This window comes from Eulemur rufifrons, chromosome 21 (genome assembly GCF_041146395.1).
Source record: "Eulemur rufifrons isolate Redbay chromosome 21, OSU_ERuf_1, whole genome shotgun sequence".
NCBI classification, from domain to species: domain Eukaryota; kingdom Metazoa; phylum Chordata; class Mammalia; order Primates; family Lemuridae; genus Eulemur; species Eulemur rufifrons.
The window spans coordinates 24,610,074-24,619,507 of NC_091003.1; positions in this window are offsets into that span (position 1 = coordinate 24,610,074).

Below are 9,434 nucleotides of genomic sequence, written 5' to 3' on the forward strand. Positions count from 1 at the left end.
AATTAATGAAAGAAAAAATTGCAATCAACAGCTTCACAGCAGACTAGACCAAGCAGAAGAAAGAATTTCTGAACTTGAAGACAGGTCTTTTAACATAATTCAAGCAAGAAAAATAAAAAGAAAAAAATGAAGAAAAAAAGGAATGAAAGCCTACAGAATATATGGGACACCATTAAGCAAACAAACATTTGTATTTGGAAGTCTAGAAGGAGAAGAGAAAACATGTAGAAAACCTGGTTAATGAAATAGTAGCTGAAAACAACCTAAATGTTGAGAGAGATGGACATCCAGATACAGGAAACACAAAGGTTCCCAAATAGGTTCAACCTAAATAGATCTTCTCCAAGGAACATTGTCATCAATTTTTTAAAAGTCTAAGACAAGGAAAAAATTCTAAAAACAGCAAGAGAAACATGTCAAATCACATATAAAGGAAGAATCTCCATTAGACTAACAGCAGATTTCTCAGCAGAAGTTTTACAGGATAGGAGAGAATGGGATGATATGTTCAAAGTAATGAAAGGAAAAAAAAAACCTTTTAGTCAAGAATACTATACCCAACAAAGCTATTTTTCCAAAATGAAGGAGAAATAAACACTTTCCCAGATAAACAAAAGCTAACCACCACTATACCGGCCTCACAAGAAATGCTTAAGGGAGTGCTACATCTGAAAGACTACAATCACCACCATAAAGACACATGAAATCATAAAATTCACCAACAGAGCCCATACACAAAGGAGAAAGAAAAAGGAATCAAACCTTATCAGTACAGAAAACCACCAAATTGCAAAAATGAATAAGAGAGGAAGTAAGGAAAAAGGATATATAAAACAACCAGAAAATAATCAATAAAATGACAAGAGTAAGTCCTCACCTATTAATAATAACCTGGAATATAAACAGATTAAATCTCCCAAATAAAAGGTAAAGATTGGCTGGGCGTGGTGGCTCACACCTGTAATCCTAGCACTGTGGGAGGCTGAGGCCGGCAGATTGTTTGAACTCAGGAGTTTGAGACCAGCATGAGCAAGAGCGAGACCCCATGTCTACTAAAAATAGAAAGAAATTACATGGATAACTAAAAATATATAGAAACAATTAGCCAGGCATGGTGGCACATGCCTGTAGTCCCAGCTAGTAGGGAGTCTGAGGCAGGAGGATTTCTTGAGCCTAGGAGTTTGAGGTTGCTGTGAGCTAGGCTTATGCCACAGCACTCTAGCCTGGGCAATGAAGTGAGACTCTGTCTCAAAAAATAAAATAAAATAAAATAAAAAGGTAAAGATTAGCTGAATGGACAATAAAACAAGACAAAACTATATGCTGATCACTTCACATGTAAAGACACATGCAGACTGAAAGTGAAGGGATGGAAAAAGATATTCTATGCAAATGGAAACCAAAAGCAAATAGGAGTAGCTATACTCATATCAGAAGAAACAGACTAAGTCAATAAATGTAAAAAGAGACAAAGGGGGACATTACATAATAGTAAAGGGATCAATTCAGCAGGAGGATATAACAATTATAAATATATATGCACCAAACAGCAGAGCACCCATATATACAAAGCAAATATTATCAGCTCTACAGGCAGAGACAGACCCCAATACATTAATAATAATAGTTGGGGATTTTAACACCCCACATTCAGCATTAGACAGATCATCTAGGGAGAAAATCAACAAAGAAACACCAGATTTAAACTGCACCATAGATCAAATGGACCTGACAGACATTTACAGAACATTTCACCTAACAGCTGCACAACACATTCTTTTCATCAGCACATAGAACATTCTCCAGGATTGACCATATGTTAAAACACAAGCCTCAAGAAATTTTTAAAAATCAAGATCATATCAAGTATCTTTTCTGAACACAATGAAATAAAATTAGAAATCAATAATGAGAGGAATATTTGAAACTATACAAATACATGGAAATTAAACAACATGCTTCTGAATGAAGAGCATGGATGAGGGAAGAAATTAAGAATAATATCAGCAAATTCCTTGAAACAAATGAAAGTAACACAACATACCAAAACGTATGGGACACAGCAAAAGTAGCATTAAGTGGCAAGTTTACAGCAATAAATGCCTACATCAACAAAAGAAGAAAGATTTCAAATAAACAAACCTAATGATGCACCTAAGGAACTAAAAAAGAACAAACCAAATCCAAAATTAGTAGACAAAAGAAACAATAAAGAGCAAAGCAGAAATAAACCAAATTGAAAAAAAAAAGAAGAGATCAACAAAATTAAAAGTTGGTTTTTTGAAAAGATTAACAAAATTGACAAACCATTAGCTAGACTAAGAAAAAAGAGAGCAGACCCAAATAAATAAAATCAGAAATGAAAAAGGAGACATCCCAAATGATACCATAGAAATACAAAGGATCATTAGAGACTATTATGAACAACCATATACCAATAAATTTGAAAACCTAGAGGAAATGAATAGGTTCCTGGACAGATACAAACTACCAAGATTAAATCAAGAAGAAATAGAAAAGCTGAAGAGAACAATAATGGGTAACAAGATTGAATCAATAATAAAAAGTCTCCCAACAAAGAAAAGTCCAGGACTGAACAACTTCACTACTAAATTCTACTAAAATTTTAAAGAAGAACTAATATCACTTCTCCTCAAACTATTCCAAAATATCAAAGGGGAGGGAATTCTTTCAACCTCATTCTGCTACCAAAACCAGACAAGGACACAACAAAAAAAAGAAAACTGCAGACCAATGTCCCTGATAAACATAGATGTAAAAATCTGCAACAAAATAACTAGCAAATCAAATCCAATAGCATATCAAAAAGAATGTACACTATGATGAAGTGAGATTTTTCCCAGGAATTCAAGGATGGCTCAACACATGTAAATCAATAAACACACATCCCCTCAACAGAAGGAAGAACAAAAGCCATATGAATAGTTCAATAGATGAAGAAAAAGCATTTGATAAAATTCCACAACCTTCATGATAAAAAAACTCTCAATAAATTAGGGATAGAAAGAAAGTATGTCAACATAATAAAGGCCATATATGGCAAGCCACAGCTTACCATCATACTGAACAGGGAAAAACTGAAAGCTTTTCCTCTAAGAACTGGAGCAAGACAAGGATGTCCACTCCCTCTACTCTTATTTAACATAGTACTGGATGTCCTAACCAGAGCAATTAGGCAAGAGAAAGAAATAAAGATATCCAAATTGGAAGAGTGGAAGTCAAATTATCCCTATTTGCAGATGAAATGATCTTATATAATGAAAAACCTACAGACTCTGCTAAAAAAAAAAAAAAAAAAAAAACCTCTTAGAACCAATAAACAAATTCAGTAAAGCTGCAGGATACAAAATCAATGTACAAAATTTAGTAGCATTGCTATACACAAACAACAAACTAGCTAAAAAACAGATCAAGAAAGCAATCTCATTTACAATAGCTAGAAAGAAAATACGTAGGAAAAATTTAACCAAGGAGGTGAAACATCTCTAGATCGCTACAAAGAGAAGTGTAAAACACTGATGAAATAAATTGAAGACACACACACACACACACACACAAACACACACACACACACACACACACACACACACAAAGACTTCCTATGTTCATGCACTGGAAGAATTAATATTATTAAAATGACCATATTACCCAAAGCAATCTACAGATTCAATACAACCTCTATCAAAATATCAATGATTTCGGGTGTGGTGGCTCACGCCTGTAATCCTAGCACTCTGGAAGGCCAGGGCGGGTGGATTGTTTGAACTCAGGAGTTTGAGACCAGCCTGAGCAAGAGCGAGGCCCTGTCTCTACTAAAAATAGAAAGAAATTATATGGACAGCTAAAAATATATATAGAAAAAATTAGCCAGGCATGGTGACGCATGCATGTAGTCCCAGCTACTCGAGAGGCTGAGGCAGGAGGATCACTTGAGCCCAGGAATTTGAGGTTGCTGTGAGCTAGGCTGATGCCATGGCACTCACTCTAGCCTGGGCAACAGAGTGAGACTCTGTCTCAAAATAAAATAAAATAAAATAAAAATTAATTAATTAATTAATTAAAAAGAAAAAAAATATCAATGACTTCCTTCACAGAGATAGAAAAACAATCCTAAAATTCTTATGGAACCACAAAAGACCCCTAATAGCCAAAGCAATACTGAGCAAAAAGAACAAAGCTAGAGGCATCACACTATGAAAATATACTACAAGGCTATAGTAAACAAAACAACATGGTACTGCCATAAAAACAGACACATTGACCAATGGAACAGAATAGAGAGCCCAGAAATTAATCCATGTATCCACAGCCAACTGATTTTTTACAAAGATTCCAGAACATTCATTAGGAAAAGGACAGTCTCATCAATAAATGGTGCTTCTCCATATCCATATGCAGAAGAATGAAACTAGACCCCTATCTCTCACTGTGTACAAAAAATTAACTCAAAATATATTGAAGACCTAAATGTGAGACCTAAATCTATAAAACTACTAGAAGAAAACATAAGGGAAATACTTCAGGACATAGATCTGGGAAAAAATTTTATGAATAAGACCTCAAATGCACAGGGAACGAAAACAAAAATAAACAAACAGGATTATAGCAAACTAAAAAGCTTTTGCACAGCAAAGGAAACAACCAACAGGACAAAAAACAACTAACAGAATGTGAGAAAATATTTACAAACTATTCATTGGACAGGGGATAATATCCAGAATACATAAGGAACTCAAACATCTCAAGAAAAACAAAAAAATCTGATTTAAAAATGGGCAAATGTTAAACATTTCTCAAAAGAAGACATACAAATAGTTAAGAAATATATGAAAAAGTGCTCAATATCACTCATCATCAGAAATGTGCAAATCAAAATCACAATGAGATAGTATCTCACCCCAGTCAGGATGGCTGTTAACAAAAAGACAAAAAAAAAAGAAAAAAAAAATACTGGTGAGATTGCAGAGAAAAGGGAACTCTTACACATTGTTGGTGGGATTGTAAACTAGTACGGCCACTATGGAGAATAGTAGGGAGGTTCCTCAAAAATTACAAAGAGAATTACCGTATGATCTAGCAATCCCACTACTTGGTATTTATCCAAAAGAAATTAAATATATTGAATATATTGAGAGATATATGCACCCCGCTTGTTTATTGCAGCACTATTCACAATAGCCAAGAGATAGAATCAACCCAAGTGTCTAACAATGGATAAATAAAGAAAATGTGGTATATAATGGAATACTGTTCAGTCATTAAAGAAAACTGAAATCCTGTCATTCATGACAACATGGCTGAGCCTGGAGGACATTAAGTGAAATAAGCCAGGGTCAGAAAGTTAAACACTGCATGTTCTCACTCATATGCAGAAGCTATAAAAGATGATCTCATAGAAGTAAAGAATAGAATACAAGTTAGTAGAGGCTGGGAAGGGTATGGAAAGGAGGCGATAGGGAAAGATTTTTTAAAAAGATACAAAATTATAACTAGATAGGAGGAATAATTTCTAGTGTTCTACAGCACTGTAGGATGACTATAGTTAACTATAATATATTGTATGTTTTCAAATAGCTAGAAGAGAGGATATTGAATGTTCCTAAGACAAAAAATGATAAATGTGCGAGATGATGAATATGCTAATTACCATTATCTGATTACTGTACCTTGTATGTATCAAAACATCACTATGTACTCCATTAATATGTACAAATATTATGTGTTAATTTAAAAGATAAAAAACAAGTGAACAAAATCAGAACAGCAATACAAGAACAAAATGAAAAGTTCATCAAAGAGATAGAAATCATTAAAAAGAAACAAAAATTTTGGAGCTGAAAAATATAACAATATGAGCTAGGGCTTTTGGGGAGGTGATTAGGTCATGAGTGTGGGGTCCCATGAATGGGATTAGTGCCCTTATAAAAGAGACCCCAGAGAGCTGCCTTACCTCTTCACCATGTGAGGACACAGCAAGAAAGTGCCATCTAGGAGCCAGAAATCAGGCCCTCACCAAACACCAAATCTACCATTGCCTTTATCTTAAATTTCCCAGCTTCAAAACTGAGAAACAAATTTCTATTGTAAGCTACTCAGTTTCTGTTATTTTTGTTATAGTAGCCCAAACAAAGACACCAATTTAAAAATGGGCAAAGGACTTGAATAGACATTTCTCCAAAGAAGATATACAAATGGCCAAAAAGCACATGAAAAGATATTCAACATCACTGGTCATTAGGGTATTGCAAATAAAAACCACAATAAGAGAAACTACCTCATACCCATTAGGATGGTTACAGAAAATAACAAGTGTTGGTGAGGATGTGGAGAAATCGGAACCCTTGTGCACTCTTGGAGGGAATGTAAAATGATTCAGCCACTATTAAGAACAGTATGGCAGTTCCTCAGAAAATTAAACATAGAATACCTTATGATCTAGAAATCCCACTTCTGTGTATATACCACCAAATTAAAAGCAGGATCTTGAAGAGATATTTGTATTCCCATATTCATGGCAGCATTGTTCACAATAGCCAAAAGGTGGAAGCAACCTTAGTGTCCATCTACCGAGGAATGAATAAGCAAAGGGTAGCATACACATACAAGGAAATAATATGCAGCCTTAAAAAGGAAGCAATTCTGACACATGCTACAACATGGATACACCCTGAGACCATTATGCTAAGTAAAATAAATCAGTAACAAAAAGAGAAACACTGTATAATTCCACTTACATGAGGTTCTGATTGTAGTCAGATTCATAGAGACAGAAAGTAGAATGGTGGTGACCAAGGGATGGGGGAGGGCAGTGGGGAGTTACTATTTGATGGGCATAGAGTTTCAGTTTTGAAAGATAAAAAGAGAGAAGACTGAAATTACTAAAATCAGAAATGAAATTAGGGATACTACTGATTCTATAGAAATAAAAAGGATTATAATAGAGTGCTATGAACAATTGGATGTTAAAAAATTAGATAAACTGGAAGAAACGGAAAAATTCCTAGAAACACAAAACCTGTCAAGATTGAATCATGAACAAACATAAAATCTGAATAGACTTGTAAAGGATATTGAAAGAGTAATCAAAAAGCTTCCAACAAAGAGCCAAGCTGAGTGTCACGTGCCTGTAGTCCCAGCTACTCAGGAAGCTGAGGTGGGAGGATCACTTGAGCCCAGAAGTTCAAGACCAGCCTGATGATATAGCAAGACCCTCATCTCACAAATAAGAAAGAAAGCTTTCAGCAAGGAAAGACGATCCATGGTAAATTCTACCAAACATTTAAAGAAGCGTTAACACAAATCTTTCTCAAACTCTTAGAAAAAACTGAAGAGGAGGAAACACTTCCTAATTCATTCTATGAGGTTGGTATTACTCCGATACCTAAAGAAGACAATGATACTACAAGGAAAGAAAACTATAGGCCAGTGTACATTGTACAGGACAATGTACAAAGTCAAGAATATTGGCACAAAAATCCCCAAAGAATACTAGCAAACAAAATTCAATAGCATCTTAAAATGATTATACATCATGACAAAGTGGAATTTATCCCCAGAATACAAGGCTAGTTAAACATAGAAAAATCAACGTTAGTACATGACATTAACAGATTGGGGATTAAAACATCCACATGATCATCTCAATTGATGCAGAAAAAGCATATGACAAAATCTAACACCCTTTCATGCTTAAAAACACCCTAGAAATAGGAACAAACTTAGTCAACATAATAAAGACCTATAAGAAAAATCCACTGGGGGTGGGGGGAGGGGATGGGGTATACCTACATGATGAATGCGATGTGCACTGTCTGGGGAATGGACACTCTTGAAGCTCTGACTCGGGGGGATGGGGGGGCATGGACAATATATATATAACCTGAACTTTTGTACCCCCATAATAAGCTGAAAAAAAAAAAAGAAAGAAAAATCCACTGGTAATGTTGTACTTAATGGTAGAAGACTGGGCTTTTCTCCTAAAATCAAGAATAAGACAAGGATGCCTGTTTTCACCATTTCTATTCAACACAGTACTGGAAGTTCTAGCCATCCTAAATAAGCAAGTTAAAGAAGGCATCCAACTCAGAAAGGAAGAAGTAAAAGTATCTCTGTTCACACATGCTATGGTCTTATATGTACAAACCCCTACATAATCCACAGAAACTGATAGAACTATAAATGAAGTCAGCAAAATAGCAGGATACAAAATTAATATGCAAAAATCGGCTGTATTTCCATACACTAGCAAAGAACCATCCATCTGTTCAGCACTGGACTCTGGGAAAAACCTAAAAAAGAATCATCCAAAAAGAATATTAAAAAACAAGTCCATTTACAATTATATCAAAAAGAATAAAATACTTAGGGATAAATTTCATCATTGAGGTGAAGACCTGTACACTGAAAACCATAAAACAGAAAGAAAAGAAGACCTAAGCAAATAGAAAGACATCCCATGTCCATGGATAGGAAAACTTAATATTGTTAAGATGACAACGTTAACTGTTAGGGCTTAAATTATGTCCCCCCCAAAGATATGTTCACATCCTAATTCTCTGTACTGGTGAAGGTGCCATTATTTGGAAATATAGTCTTTGCAGATATAATCAGTTTGAGATGAGGTCAGACTTGATTAGGGTGGCCCTTAATCCAACATGATTGGTATTCTTAGGAGGCAAATTTGGACCCAAATACAGAGGGATGACAGGCATCTGAATATGGAGGCAAAAGTTGGAGTTACACTGCCACCAGCCAAGGAATGTCTGTGCTTATTCAAAGGGTATAACAGGCAAGAAAGGATCCTATACTAGAAGTGTTGGAGGGCTCATGGCCCTATGAGAATAAATTTCTGTTGTTTTAAGCCGCACAGTTTGTGGTATTTCTCTAGGGCAGGCCTAGGAAATTAATTAAATTAATACACTACCCAAAGTCATGTATAGATTCAATGCAGTCCCTATCAAAATCCAAATGGTGTTAGGCAAAAGATGGAGAACTCCATCCTAAAATTCATATGGAATTTCAAGAAATCCTGAATAGCCAAAACAATCTTTAAAAAGAACAACAAAGTTGGAGGGCTCACACTTCTCAAAAGTCACTGCAAGGCTATGGGGGTCAAAACAGTGCAGTACCGGTTAAGATAGATACAAAGACCAATGTAAAAGAATAGAGAGCCCAGAAGTAAACTCACATCTATGGTCAGCTGATTTTCAACAAGGGTGCCAAGCCCATTTAATTGGGGAAAGAAAAGTCCTTCAACAAATTGTATTGGGAAAACAGGACCATCCACATACAAAAAAATGAAGTTAGACTCTTACCTCATCCCACATACAAAAGTTAACCTAGATGTATTGAAGACCTAAATATAAAATCTTCATGACCTTGAATTTGGCAATGGTTTTTAAACATGATACCAA